Genomic DNA, 14,545 nt, shown 5'->3' on the forward strand with positions numbered 1-14,545 from the left:
CGTCTGGTGCTGCTAGACCTCTGGGAAGGACTCCAGTTCCTGACTTGTGGGCACTGGCAAGTACTAGGTAGACAGACTGGAGCCCGAGGGGACGTCAGAGCCCTCTGGACAGGCCCAGAGAAGGGTTGCGTGCGGCCCCAGGCGCCCAGCCCAAGGACTCAGACCCCACCAGGTGTGAGCCCTCTTCAACCTCACAGCAGATAGGGCTCCAAGGCAAAACCCCTCCCCTGCCTGCCTCCCTTTTGAAAAGCCTGAAGCCCCATCTGATCAGCCCTCGAATGTCCCCTAAATGCCTCTACACGGGAGGTGGGGTTCAGCCTCTCTCAGACAAGTGTGCCTGAGAGCCTCAGGTGAGCCAGGAGCCACTCAAGAGAGGCACAGGCTGGAGGGACAGGGCCCTGTACAGGTGCAGTTTGATGAGGGTAGAAGGACACAGATGATGCCTGGACCAGTGTCACCCACACACCAGCCCCTGGCCACGTGGCCGCTGATCACTCTGTACATGGCTGGTGAGACTGATAAACTGTGATTTTTAAAAAACATATTTAAGTTTAATTATTTTACATTTAAAAACTGAAGCAATAATTGGATTGTTTGTAACTCAAAGGATAAATGTTTGCGGGATGAATACCCCATTCCCCAGGACGTGCTGATTTCACACCACATGGCTGTATCCAAACATCTCATGGACCCCACAGTTACATACACCTACTACAGACCTGCAGAAAAATTCATTAAATTTAATTTTTAAACCCGAAGCCACGTGGGCCAGGCGAGGTGGCTCACGCCTGTGATCCCAACACTTTGGGAGGCCGAGGCGGGCAGATCACGAGGTCAGGAGTTGGAGATCAGCCTGACCAACATGGTGAAACCCCGTCTCTACTGAAAATAAAAAAAATTAGCTGGGCGTGGTGGTGTGCACCTGTAATCCCAGCTAGTAAGGAGGCTGAGGCAGGAGAATCGTTTGAACCCGGGAGACGGAGGTTGCAGTGAGCCGAGATAGCACCACTGTACTCCAGCCTAAGTGACAGAGTGAAACTCCGTCTCAAAAAAAAAAAAAAACTGAAGCCATGTGAAACGGCCTCTTGTTCAACACAACTTTATTATCTAGGCAGGACATTCAACATGTAGTGTCTGAAGTAAGAGGTGTTCTCGATGTAAAAAACGTACTGGGTTTTTAAGACTAGTACATACAAAAGAATGCAAAATATCCCAATAATTTTAATATTGATTATGTGCTGATTCCATATTTTGGATAGAGTGGGTTAAATAAAACGTGATTAAAATTCATTTCACCAGTTTCTTTTTACCTTTCTAATGTGGCTACTCAAAAATTTTAAATTATCTCTGTGGTTCGCATGACAAATGCTGCCCAACTTACGATGGGGTTATGTCCCAACAAACCCATCCATTGAATCCAACGCGTTGAACCCACCTGAACATCACAGCATAGCCTGGCCCACCCTATGTGTGCCCAGATCACTGCCATTAGCCTACGACTGGGCAAACTCATCCAACACAGAGCCTGCTTTACAATAAGATGTTTACTACTTCATGGAATTTACTGATGTTCTACTGAAGGCATATGGCTTTCACACCATTGTGAAGTCAAGAAATCCCTAAGGTGCATCCTAAGTTGGGAGCCATCTGTCTACAGCTAATCCTTAAACAACACGGGTTTCAACTGCCGGCTTCACCTATAGGCAGGTTTTCTTCTACCTCTACCACCCGTGAGGCACAAAAACCAACCTCTCCTCCCACTCCTCCTCCTCCTCCTCCCACTCCTCCTCCTCCCACTCCTCCTCCTTCCCCCACTCCTCCTCCTTCCCCCACTCCTCCTCCTCCCACTCCTCCTCCCACTCCTCCTCCTCCTCCCACTCCTCCTCCTCCTCCCACTCCTCCTCCTCCTCCCACTCCTCCTCCTTCCCCCACTTCCCCTCCTCCTCCCACTCCTCCTCCTCCCACTCCTCCTCCTCCCCCTCCCACTCCTCCTCCTCCCACTCCTCCTCCTTCCCCCACTCCTCCTCCTCCCACTCCTCCTCCTCCCCCCACTTCCCCTCCTCCTCCCACTCCTCCTCCTCCCACTCCTCCTCCTCCCCCTCCCACTCCTCCTCCTCCCACTCCTCCTCCTTCCCCCACTCCTCCTCCTCCTCCCACTCCTCCTCCTCCCCCCACTCCTCCTCCTCCTCCCACTCCTCCTCCTCCCTCCTTCCTCCCCCTCCCCCTCCTTCCTCCCCCTCCCCCTCCTTCCTCCCCCTCCCCCTCCTTCCTCCCCCTCCCCCTCCTTCCTCCCCCTCCCCCTTCTTCCTCCCCCTCCTTCCTTTCCCTCCCCCTCCTCCTCCTCCTCTGACTTAGCCTCTTTGATGTAAGATGACAAGGACGGAAACCTTTATGATGATCCACTCTCACTTACTGAATAGTAAACATATTTCTTTTCTTTATGATTTTCTTAATAACATGTTCTTACTTTATTGTAAGAACACAGTATGTAATACATGTAACATACAAAATATCTGTCCATCAGCTGTTGATGTTATCAGTGAGGCTTCTGGTCAACAGTCCACTATTCGTAGTTCAGTTTTGGGGGAGTCGAAAGTTACAAGCAGGTTTTCACTGCGTGTGGGAGGGGTCGCACCCCTAACACGTGCCTTGTTCAAGGGGAAACTGCATGTCTACTGGGCCCCAGTGTTGTTTTGGAGCCTTCGCTGATTTGCTCCTTTTGAACTCGCCGGAAAAGGTGGTAAACACAGCAGAACCCTCACCAACCCTCGCCGAGCACCGGTCTGGGAGTGAAGCTTACATTCTCCAGCTGCCCTGAACGCCCCCAGCATTCCGACAAGAGAGGATCCATCAGTCCCTCTCCGGGCCCAGAGAGATGGAGTAACTTGCCCAGGTCACAAAGCAAGGCCTTGGGGGATCTCATCTCTGCAGGCCTGAGGTGGAGGCCCTGGGAGGGCGCCCGGCCTCCCCTCCTCCCTCCAGCTCCTCAGCCATATTGTGCCCTGGATTTTCCCAGGGACTGGGGGCCTTTCTCAGTTCCTAAAACCCACAGCGAATCCAACCCCAGGAGCGCCGCCTCTGGCCGCTGTCTACCAGAAGCAGGGGTGGGGAGAAGTGAGACCAGAGACTGCAGACCTGGAAGGCCAGAAAAGGGAAAGGGGAAGTGGGCCAGCAGGGAGGGGCGCGGTGGGGGAGCGCCCAGAGAGGCAAAGGCACTTAAGCCCCTGCAAGGGCCAGGAGGGAGGGCAGGGGGAAGTAGGAGGACCCCACCCCTCGCCCAGGCAGCAAAGGACGCTTGGGCACCTGGCATGCACCCACCACTGTGCTCAGTGTTGGGGTGCAGTGGTGGGAGGGGCCTCAACTTCACAGAGCTGGCATTGGCGGCAGGGACCAGTGCTGACCACCCTCACGGTCAAGCGGAATGCTTGCAGCGTGCAAGGTCACAAAGGTCTGAGTTCAAACTCTAGCTAAGCCCCACTGTGTGACCCTGGGCTACCGTGGGCTGCAGCCCGCTGGCGTGAGGAGAGACCTCGAAGGTGCAGGGGACTCTGGGGCTTCCCCCACCATGGGTAGAGGATATTCAGAGGCCTCCGCAGAGCGCACAGAAAGGCCAGCTCAGCCCCCAGCTCCCCCCACACACCCAGCCTGAGCACTTCCTTCACTCGCTAGATCAGGGCTGCACGCAAGAGGTCACCGGCTCTGCAACCTACGTCTCTGCAAACCACTGATGCCACCCACTCCTGCTCTCACAGGGAGCTGACTCGGTTTGCCCAGGGTCCCTGAGCCGGCAGGAACAGCTCAGGGTGTTCTGGCTCCCCTCCCCTCGCCCCACGGCCGTGGGTCTAGAAGATTAAAAGAAAACTTCCCCAGGAAGGCTGCAGAGACACACCCAGTCCCGTTTCTGAGATCACAGGCCTCAGGAGCCCCCAGAGGCAGGGACAGAATGACAAATGCTTCTTAGGGGACACAAATGCCTCCTGCTGCGTGTACAGAGTGCTGCCCCATTATCCACCGATGCAGAGAGCACTGCTGCAGGGCGAGGGCTCCGGAATGTTTGCAGGACGCATAGCAGAGCTGTGAGTCAGCCGAGGCAGGGAGGAGGCCGCACAGCAGGGCAGGCAGGTGGGGAGCCGGGCGTGAGGTCAAACCCTCCATGCAGAACTAGGGTAAACAGTGGCCCAGGACCAGCCCCTGGGCGGCATTCTCCGTGGCCCAGCCCAGGTAACATCAGAACAGTGCCCAAGAGGAGGAAAGCCACTCGCCAGGAGGGAAGGCATTTGCCCTGGGTCCTTCCGGGACTCGGGGCCAAGACTCTGGACTCCCAGCACAGTGCTCTCTCTTGGCCAAGCGCTGCCTGGGCACAGCTGTCCCTGGATATAAACGAAACCTTGCAGATTTGAAGAGTATTCTGGCCCTCCCTGGAAGGCTGGCTGCTCAGAGGTGCTGTCTCACGACGGGATCACGGATCATGTACGCAGACACGGGCCCTACCTCCAACTGGCCGTGTGCCCTGGGGCAGGCAAGCCACGTATGGGTCTGAGCCCCAGTTTCCTCACCTGGAAAAGGGACAGGACTTCCTGCCACCCTAAGCTCCTGTACAGTTCCAATGAGACAAGAATCAAAGCACCCACTGTGTGCCAGGCACTGGGTAGGGGCTTTGCACGTGGTGTCTGTTGTCTGTGCCACACCCTCTCCGAGGTAGGGAGGCAGAAATGGGCACATGGAGAAGCCAGCTTGCCGTCAGCCACACTCTGAGGATGTGGCAAGGCCAGAACCTGCAGGTTCAAGCCCTCCGCAGCGCAGCGCCTCCAGCAGGCTTCCAGAGGGCTTGGGGCCATCCGCCCTCACCTGCCTGGGAGCCCCTCAGAGCCCGGGAAGACAGACGTGTGAGGGTACAGCTGCAGGGAAGGCAGGACGGATCCGAAGGCTCTCTGGGCTGGGGAAGGATGGCTGAGCCAGGATCCATTTTCCACATGGGTCCTGAGCACACTGCTCTTCACTCCAAGTTCTCAGCCACTTGGGATCACGCTCTTCTTTAATTCTCCAAGCAATGCCTCCCACTGCCCTCTGAGCGGTACACCCCACCCGGGGCCTCCCCAGAGTCCCTGGGGATCAGGCTGAGACAGATAGATGGGCAGGGGCTTAACTCCCTCCAAGCTACCCTCCACCAGCTGCCTCTGCTCCTGCTCTCAGGCCCACCTTGCCCCCTGCCTCTCACTGGGCACCCCAGGGTCGTGGTGAGGCTAGGCGCTCCCAAAGGCCTGGGCTCGGGATGACTTGCACTGAATAATGCGCTACTGCTCCCAGGGCCCCTGTGCAGGGTGGCACCGTCTCCTTCTCTCCAATGCCTCTGCCCGGCTCCCAGGGCCTCCCCCGACCAAAACCACCAATTCCGAGCTTCAGTGATGCAGAGTACTCCAGCCAACATTTCACCAGCTACCCAAAAATCCCAGGGGAGGTGCTCAGCTGGGCTTGAGGACAGCCACCCCAGCCCTGGGACAGCCACTCCCAGGCAGAACACCTCCTGCCTCTCACGTCACACCCCTTCCTAGATGCCCACATCTGTATGATGGGGGTGAGAAAAACTTCTCTTTATGGAAGAAAATCTACAGAGAGCCCTGAGCAAGAGCCTGGCAGGGATATAACACGTACCCAACAGCTGCTGCCACTTCCTTCCCTGGGTGGGCCTTCTGCAGCTCGGCCCCCTCAGCCTGTGCATGACTTTGCCCACTGCACATTTGGAAAGTGAAGCTCAAGCCTGAGACCAAAGGCACACAGGGGTGTGTGCATGCTTGAGTCTTATGGGTATGTGCTGTGTGCCTGTGTGCATGCATGCCCAGGCAGGTACGTGTGTGTGGGTGTGCAGAAACATGTACGTGTGTGCATGCATGCCCAGGCAGGTACGTGTCTATGGGTGTGCAGAAACATGTATCTGTGTGTGTTGGTGTGCGGAAGCATGTATGTGTGTGTACATGGTTGTATAGGTGTGTTGTGCCTGTGTGTGCATGTGAGCAAGTATATGTGTGGCTCACATAAGAAAGTTCCTTAAATTGTAACCACCTTGGAGTATGTCACACTTATTGCTGCCATGATTATAGCAGTGGTCACCTTCGGGTACCTAGTGAGTGCCCAGCTAGGCACTTGTCCAGTGAGGACCCCAGCCAGGATTAAATTCCAGCCTTTGTGACTCTAGAACCTGCAGACGGGCACCCTCCACCTGCACCTGGCATGTCAGGGATCTAGCAGACAGGAGCGTGTGGCCACCTGACCCAAGGGCTCTGCAGCAAACGGCCCAAGCCCATCTGCTGGACTCTGAGCCGCTCTTGCGGCCGGACTCTCTCACGTGACCTGTGCACCAGGCCTGTTTGCCACACGGCGCCCGGGCCTTTCTGACCCCCGCCAGCCAGCGGGCATCGGCAGGACCCTGGGAAAGCAACGGTGATATAGTCAGGGCCACCTCTTCGTCTCCTGCTCCATGCTAAAGAGATAGTCAGACCAAGACTGGAGGCCTCTAGGAGGGACCAATAGAGCCACCTGCAGAGGAGCGGCCCCTGCGTGCTGCTGTGAGCGTGGGGTATCCCACCTCCTCACACCAGCCCCACTGGCAGAAGGTCGACGGCCCCATTCTACAGGTGAGGAAACCGAAGCACAATGTGGACCCCTGCCTGAGGTTACCCAGCTAACATGCTGCAGCCATGGTGCACAGCCAGCCGTGGCTTCCATTCAGACATGCTACTCCAAGGAGACCCCCAGACCTCCCCAGCAAGGCTGCCGTTTCTCCCCATCCTGATGCTGGGCCAAGATCACGTCCCCAGGCGGCTGAGTCTCTGATCCCATGAGAATGCGAACCACAAGGACAGGACTTGGTCTGTTCTGACCCCGGCGGTGCCCCAGCACTGTGACATGTGCTTGGCTCAAGGAAGGTGTTCAGAAAGTGCTGAATGAACGGATGAGTGTGTGAGTGAAGGAATAAATGAGCTGCTTCAGGCTCGGCTCAGAGTCAGGGTCCTGAGGTCCTTTGTGGGTTGGAATTTTCACTCCACACTGGGTCGCACAGCCTTATACAAAAGTCACCTCACCCCTTGGCTACTCCACCTGTAAAATAATGACAGAGCTATTGCAGGGGCTGGTGGTGGGATTACATGGGTGAGGCCAGTGCTGGGCACAGTGGTACTTGCTGCCACTCTCACCATCACAGATCTTCAAAGCTGGTTTGCCCCTAATGCCCTAAATCCAGAGGTTCCCCTAGAGTATCTCTCCCAAGAAGCCCATGATTGGTATCTGGGCCCCTGAGAAGCACCTGAGCTGCCCTCCTCATGTGTGTTAGGTCCATCCATACAACACCCAGGGGACACCGAGAGGCCACCCAAATCCTCATGTTCTAAGAGACAGAAGTGTTTGCCAAATGTATCAGGCAGGATGAAATTTGACCACACGTAACTTTCCTATCATGTAAAAGAAGTCCAGGGATAGGCAGTCCAAGGCACCAAGAAGTCAACAGGATCCAAGCTTCCTTCCAACTAATTCACCACCCCCAGGGCATGGTTCTCAACCTCATAGTCTAAGATGGCTGCAAGAACTCCAGTCATCACATCCACATTGCAATCAGCAAGGGATGTGGAAGGGAGAAAGGAGGTGTGCCTATTCCCTGGAAGGAGACTTCCTAAAAGACCCACTCTGCTCAGATCTCATTGGCCAGAACTGAGTCACACACTCAGTGGTAGATCATGACAGTAATGATCCCTAATTTATTCACACTCCCCCATATGACTGTTTGACTCTGTCACTCCTCCCACCAGGAGATGACGTTTATTTCTCCACCCCTGAATCTGGACTTGGCCTGTGACTTGCTTTGTCCAAAGGGATGAAGCAAACAGGATGCAAGCAGAGGCTAGAAAAGCTTTTGTACATGCATGCTGCTGTCTCGGTACTGGGACCTCCCGCCAGCACATGAGCAAGGCTGGGCTGGTCCCCTGAGGAGGAATGATTACATGGAGAGAGCATTGCTGTCCCAGCAGAGGCCCCCAACATGGGAGAGAGGCCATCCCCAACCATCCGGCCACAGCCAGGCCAGCCTGGATCAGAAATCTTGCTTAGCCAACTCACAGAACCTGGAGGAATAATGAACCCTTGCTGTTTTAAGTCACAACGTTTTGAGATGGTTTGTTACACAGTGAAAGCTAACTGATACACTTCTCCAGCAACAGGGAATCTAGGCAATGTAGCTGACTCAATGGACCACAAAGCTCCTACACTGGATTTTTAGTCTAAAAGGAAAGGAAGTAGGCCCAGTGGCTCACACCTGTAATCCCAGCTACTGAAGGGTCTGAGTTCAGAGGATCACTTGAGGCCAGGAGTTTGAGAACAACCTGGGCCACACAGCAAGACTTTGTCTCCACCAAAAAAAAAAAAATTGTTTTAATTAGCCAGATGTGGTGTCTCATGCCTGTAATCCCAACTACTCAGGCAGCTGAGACAGGAGGATCACTTGGGCCCAGGAGTCTGAGGTTTCCCGGGCTTGAGAACAGTGACAAAATCATTGCTTAAGCTATGATGCTGCCACTGCGGTCCAGTCTGAGTGACAGAGCAAGACCCATCCCCCAAAAAATAAGTAATTAGGCCAGATGTAGTGACTCATGTCTGTAGTCCCAGGGCTTTGGTAGGCCAAGGCGGGCAGATCACTTGGGCCCAGGAATTTGATACCAGCCTGGGCTACATGGTGAAGCCCAATCTCTACAAAAATACAAAAATCAGCCAGAGGTGGCAGCATGTGCCTGTGGTCCTAGTGTAGTCTAGGCACTGGACTATACTATAGCAGTAGTCCCAGCTACTTGGGAGGCTGAGGTGGGAGGATCACTTGCGTCTCAGAGGTCGAGGCTGCAGTGAGCCATGATCGCACCACTGCATTCCAGCCTGTGTAACAGAGCCAGACCCTGTCTCAAAAATAAATAAATAAATGGAAGGAGAGAGTGAACATAGGACCCCCACCACACCCAATTCCTGCTCTGGCCTTGCCCCCAAGAGTGCAGAAAAGAGGCATGGTAGTCCTCCCCTTGCTCCGAAGTTCCGTTCCTGTACCACCGTGATGCGAGGCCATTTCAGGAAGGGGCTCTGAGCCAGCCATGCTGAGGCCTCACCACCATCTCTCTGTGGGTGACCAGTCACACAGGAGCTCTTCCTCGGGCGGTCTTCCCTGTGGTCTCCCCACAATGCATCCTCCATCCTAGACTCACTGCTGCCCCAGCTCCTGCACTTATGGCTCAGGAGGGGATGCTGCACTGTCCCCAGTGGCCTGAGCCAGGCATCCTTCCTGCCCCACACACCCACCACCTACGTACAGCCACTCGGGCAGCCAAGGGCTGCCACGCCTGTGACGTTCAATAATCAGCTCCTGGAGTCACATAACACCCAGAGGGACAGAGACAGAGGCCCTTCTCTCTCTCCCCTTCCCCAGTGCCTAGCTCAGGGCTGAGCACAGGATGGGTGCAAAGAACAGGGAAACTCCACGGAGGGAGTTCCTGAAGTTTCTTTTTTTTTTTTTTTTTTTTTTTTTTTGAGGCGGAGTCTCGCTCTGTCGCCCAGACTGGAGTGCAGTGGCGCAATCTCGGCTCACTGCAAGCTCCGCCTCCCGGGTTCACACCATTCTCCTGCCTCAGCCTCCCGAGTAGCTGGGACTACAGGCGCCCGCCACCTCGCCCGGCTAGTTTTTGTATTTTTAGTAGAGACGGGGTTTCACCGTGTTAGCCAGGATGGTCTCGATCTCCTGACCTCGTGATCCGCCCGTCTCGGCCTCCCAAAGTGCTGGGATTACAGGCTTGAGCCACCGCGCCTGGCCGAGTTCCTGAAGTTTCTAAGGACACTCCCCGTACAGCTCAGGAAGGGATGCTGCACTGTGCCTGATGCTCACCACGGTCTCTCCCTTCTGTCCTAACCACACTCCCCGTATGGCTGAGGAGGGGACGCCGCACTGTCCCTGATGCTCACCACGGTCTCTCCCTCCTCTTCTCTTCAGGCTCCAAAACACTTCCACATTCTCTCTCAGCCTTCAAAGTAACATTGCCTAGGGCTCCACCAGGCAACAGTATTCAGCTTTACAGAGGGAAAAACCCTGCTCCCCAGGAAAAACGGTAAATGGCTGCTCGTCCCAAAAGACATGGCCACATTTGATTCTTCTGAGTCATCCCAACCTGACACAAGCTACCCTTGGGGACAGGGGAGCAGGCAGAACACCCTGGGGAGCCCCCAGGTGGCTTCCATGTGATGAGAAGGCTGGCTGTGGCCCCTGACCAAGCCCAGCTTCTCCTTGGTAAAGTGAGGGCTGCGTTGGGGTTTGCCCGTGGCCAGGTGCCCTGGGCAGCCCAGGCCTGGCAATAACTCACCCTGAGCTACCTCAGTTTATCTGGCTGTGAAATGGACTGGGAAGACCAGGTGAGGGGTCCCAGGCAGGGTAGGGGGTCAAGGGTGGGGTTCGCTGTGGTAGACAGGTGAGGGACTGCCCTACCTAAAGCTTCTGCTACCCAGCAACCTCTGGTCACTGCTGGAGGGGGCCAGCCAAGCAACACCAGGTGCTCTGGAAATTGAGATGAGTTCATGAAATCTCCTGTAGCGGCTTGCATGGTGGCTTCGAAAGATATGTCCACGTCCTAACCAAATGTGGCCCTATGTGGAAACAGGCATCTGCAGATGCACTTAAGGACCTTGAGATGAGATCATCCTGGAGGACCCTAAATCCAGTGACCAGCCTCCTCCTAAGGGCTCAGAGGAGAGACACAGGGAGAAAGGACAGGGGCCACGTGAAAACAAGGCGGAGACCGGAGCAGTGCAGCCACAAGCCACGGGGCACCTGGAGGCACCAGGGCAGAAAGAGGCCAGGGGCCCTTCCTGGAGCCTTGGGAGGGAGCGCCACCCTGCCTACATCTAGATATCGGGTTCCGGGCCCCAGCACTGGGAGAGAAGACATTTCTGTGGTTTTCAGCCCGCACTGGTTTGTGATCTTTTGTTACGGCAGCCGCAGGAAATCTCCCAGCTTACATGGCCGGCTCGTTCTTTCACTAGTACTGAAGGTGCCAGAACACACGTCACGGCCGCCCTTGTCCTGGGGGTTCCGGCCAGCAAGGCCTGGACTCCAGATCACCGCCCTGCACTGGAACCCAACGAGGCAACGGCCCCCCATGTGACGTCGGGGAGGAGAAGCCCCCTCCCAGGCCGCAGGCTGCTCTCTGGGGAGTGGACAGTGACAGCGCCTCCTTCAAGGACACCGGCTATGACTGGCTTTGTAAACTTCAAAGTGCCTTCCGGGTTACACCGTGGGGTTACGAACGGGACTGAGTTCCTATCTCCCGAGAGTGAGAGTGCGAGTTCCTGACCCATGCCCCGCCCCAGGCACGGCCAAGGCACAGAGGCCAGTGCCAGGAGCTGGGCCCTGAAGGTCCCGCAGGTGGCCCGGAGAACCCCTGGGGCTGCACCCGCCTGCCCGAAGGGCGGCCCCGCCCTCCCCCAAGGGAGGCAGCCGTCACATGGCAGAGGTGCCAAGCTGGTGAAAGGCTGCCCTCCCTCTCCTGGCACCACCGTCCACTGCAAATGCCTGGCTGGAGTCGGTGCCAGCAGCCTTCGGGGGCTGTCATGTGCCCAGGTTGCTGGCAGCTGCTGGTCAAGGGGCCTTGCCCTCCCTCTCTCCGGACACACCTTTGATTCGGAGGAATGTGTGTGTGTGCTTTTTATTCCTTGAAGGGGAAAAAGCTCTGTCTCAGCAGAATTCTTCCCGGGACCCCGGCTGCTGACCGCCACTGAGGGATCCTGGGAAGGCCAGGCCTCTGCAGGGACCCCCGTCCCTGCCTTCCCCCCACCTTCCCTGACACCACAAATGCACTCCGTAGCCTTCCATCGCTTGGGAAGGATTAGAGGGCCGTGCCTTTAAATCCCACCTCTGAGATTATAAATCCTGGAAGCCAACCCTGCCTCCCAGCTGGTAACCTTGAGCAAGTCCCTCCATTCCCCTGACCCCCAGTTTGTTCATCCACATCATAGGGATATTCCAGAGGGCTCCACCGAGGACTAAACACAACGAAACCATGCTCCTTATCAGCTCCACAGGGCGCTCTGAGAGTTTTCACCTTCAGGGGGGTATGAATGATGAAGCCAGGGTGACAGGCGTCGCCTGGGACTTGGAGGCAGACTGGGATGTTTGGCAGGCTCTGATTAAATAAGATAACATACATTAATAAGATAACATCCTTGGCTCAGGCCTGCTAGCAAGCGCTCCGCAAACACTAGTGACGGTCACTCCCATTTTCTCCCAAATCCAGGCTACGCCCGTGGTCCTGTCACCAGCTGCTCCAAGCTTCAGTCTCCATAGGACAGAGCTGATCACTTGGAGCTGAGCCTTGCTAGGCCACGCTGGCCGCAGAGCAACGACCCTGCAAGGGAGTTTCATTTATTCATGATAAATCCTGTTAAGGCTGAGGGTGAGACAAGTCTTTTTGTTTCCGGCATTTTCTCTTCTAAGCAAAGTCTGGTGCAGGCAGAAGGAAATCATGATCCGTGCGTCTCGGCACCAGGAGTCCTCGGTGGAGGCCCCGTTGCCAGGCAGAGGGGCTTCTGGAACAGTGGCCATAGGAGCTGCAGGTCACGCACCAAAGGTGCAGGCTGTGCTAGGCTCACAAAGGGGCCGAGGGGCAGGGACCCAGTGACCACCTGGTCTCAGGCCCCAGAAGGACCCCTGTAGACAGCTCAGCATCACCAAGGGCAGCTCCCAAGAGACCACCAGGAGCCTAGAGGCCACCCCCATGTGAACAATGGGGCCCTAGGTCCCCACAAAAGAGGGTGGCAGAGCTGGACATGAAGCCGGCACCTGGCACAGGTCCTTCTCTTTCCTGTGTGAGGCCTTGGACTCTCCCCTTCTGGAAGGCAGGAACATAAACGCACCTCCCTGTGGCACCCCCAGCCCCTACGCCCAGGGGCCAGCTTGTCTTTTTGCTCCATACACCAGGGCCATCCTCACGCAGTCAGCGACAATGTCCCCAGCCCTCGGTCCCCGCAATATTCCAAACCCATCACTGAGCACTTCCTAGTGAGGGCCGGGCCACAGGCTTCCTGACCTTCCAGAAGTGCTGTCGCATGGCCTCACGTCCTCACGTGAAAAAGCCGGGCTCAGAGAGGTCAGGTAACTTGCTCAGATCACACAGCTGCGAGGGCTGGGCTTGAGCCCAGGTCTGTCTGGCTCCACCGCCTGTGCTCTGGGCTGAGCTATAAAACTGCACACCCCTCACCCACCCCCACACACACCAGTCCGTCTATCTCACAGCCACAGTGCTCAGAGCTGCCTCTGGCCCCAGAATGCACCGAGGTGGAAGGAAGCCCGGGAGGAAATGAAACTCATGGAAAGGGAATAAGGTGGTGAATGCAGCACTAGAGACCAGAGACGGGGATGGGGAGGCTTCCTGAAGAGGGGCGTCGGGGCGAGGCAGGCCGGCCAGGTGGGGATGAGGGGAGAGCAGAGGGAACAGCAGTGGACACACACAGAAAGAGACAGCAAGGGAACAGCAGTGGACATGCACAGAGAGAGGCAGTGGTGCCATGTCCAGGCAGCTGCAGGACGTTCTCGAGGCTGCCCTGAGTGAAAGTGTGGGGAAAGGAGGGGCCGCTCGAAGCTGCCCTGAGCACAGGTGTGGGAAAGGCGGGGCCGGGCTTCGCCAGGCATTCTAGGATCAAACCAGGTTGGGGTTTTTCGCTTAGATTGAATCCTGAAGAGCCATAGACAGTTCTAAGCCCAGGGTGAGTGACAACATTGACCATTTGGAAGTGCCCACCAGAGGCCACATGCCCCAGAAAGAGAGGAGTCAGAAGAGGGAGTTGCCAGGAGGGGAGATGGCACTGAGCTGGGGGTGGGGAGGGAGAACAGGTGGCCTGATGAGATCTAAGACAGGGCTGGGTGGCAACGTGAACAGCTGAGGGTGAGACTGGAGCCCACACACTGAAGGCACATTGGTTTTTTCTTTTGTTTTTTTTTGAGACGGAGTCTCGCTCTGTCGCCCAGGCTGGAGTGGCACATTGGTTTTTCATGCCTTGCAATTGCCTTTGATTCTGCAAGAGAACATTTCTGGAAGTTCCGGTAGAAAATGTGATCCATGCAAAACGAGAATCGACTCATGATTGTGACCACTTCCCAACTCCTACCCTAGCGACCTGTCCAACCCTCCTGTCCAAGAAGCCTCTTGGGGACTCCCAACCCGACCAAAAGCTGCACTTTGGCAGGAACATTTTGTAGGTAGAGAACGTCAAAAAAGCGAGTCTTACAATGAAGACAGGACAGTGTCCTGGCCAGGCCTGGAGGTCGAAAGATGGAGAAGAGGACACCCAGACCCCATGGTTGTCCAGGAAGTAGACAGAGCCCTTATTTTATTGCTGTTTTTCAGGTGGGGGTGGGTGGGGAGGAGTCGCACTCGTCGCCCAGGCTAGAGCGCAGTGGCGCGATCTCGGCTCGCTGCAACCTCCGCCTCCTGAGTTCAAGTGATTCTCCTGCCTCAGCCACCCGAGTAGCTGGGAC

Source organism: Rhinopithecus roxellana, chromosome 15 (genome assembly GCF_007565055.1).
Source record: "Rhinopithecus roxellana isolate Shanxi Qingling chromosome 15, ASM756505v1, whole genome shotgun sequence".
In the NCBI taxonomy this organism is placed as follows: Eukaryota; Metazoa; Chordata; class Mammalia; order Primates; family Cercopithecidae; genus Rhinopithecus; species Rhinopithecus roxellana.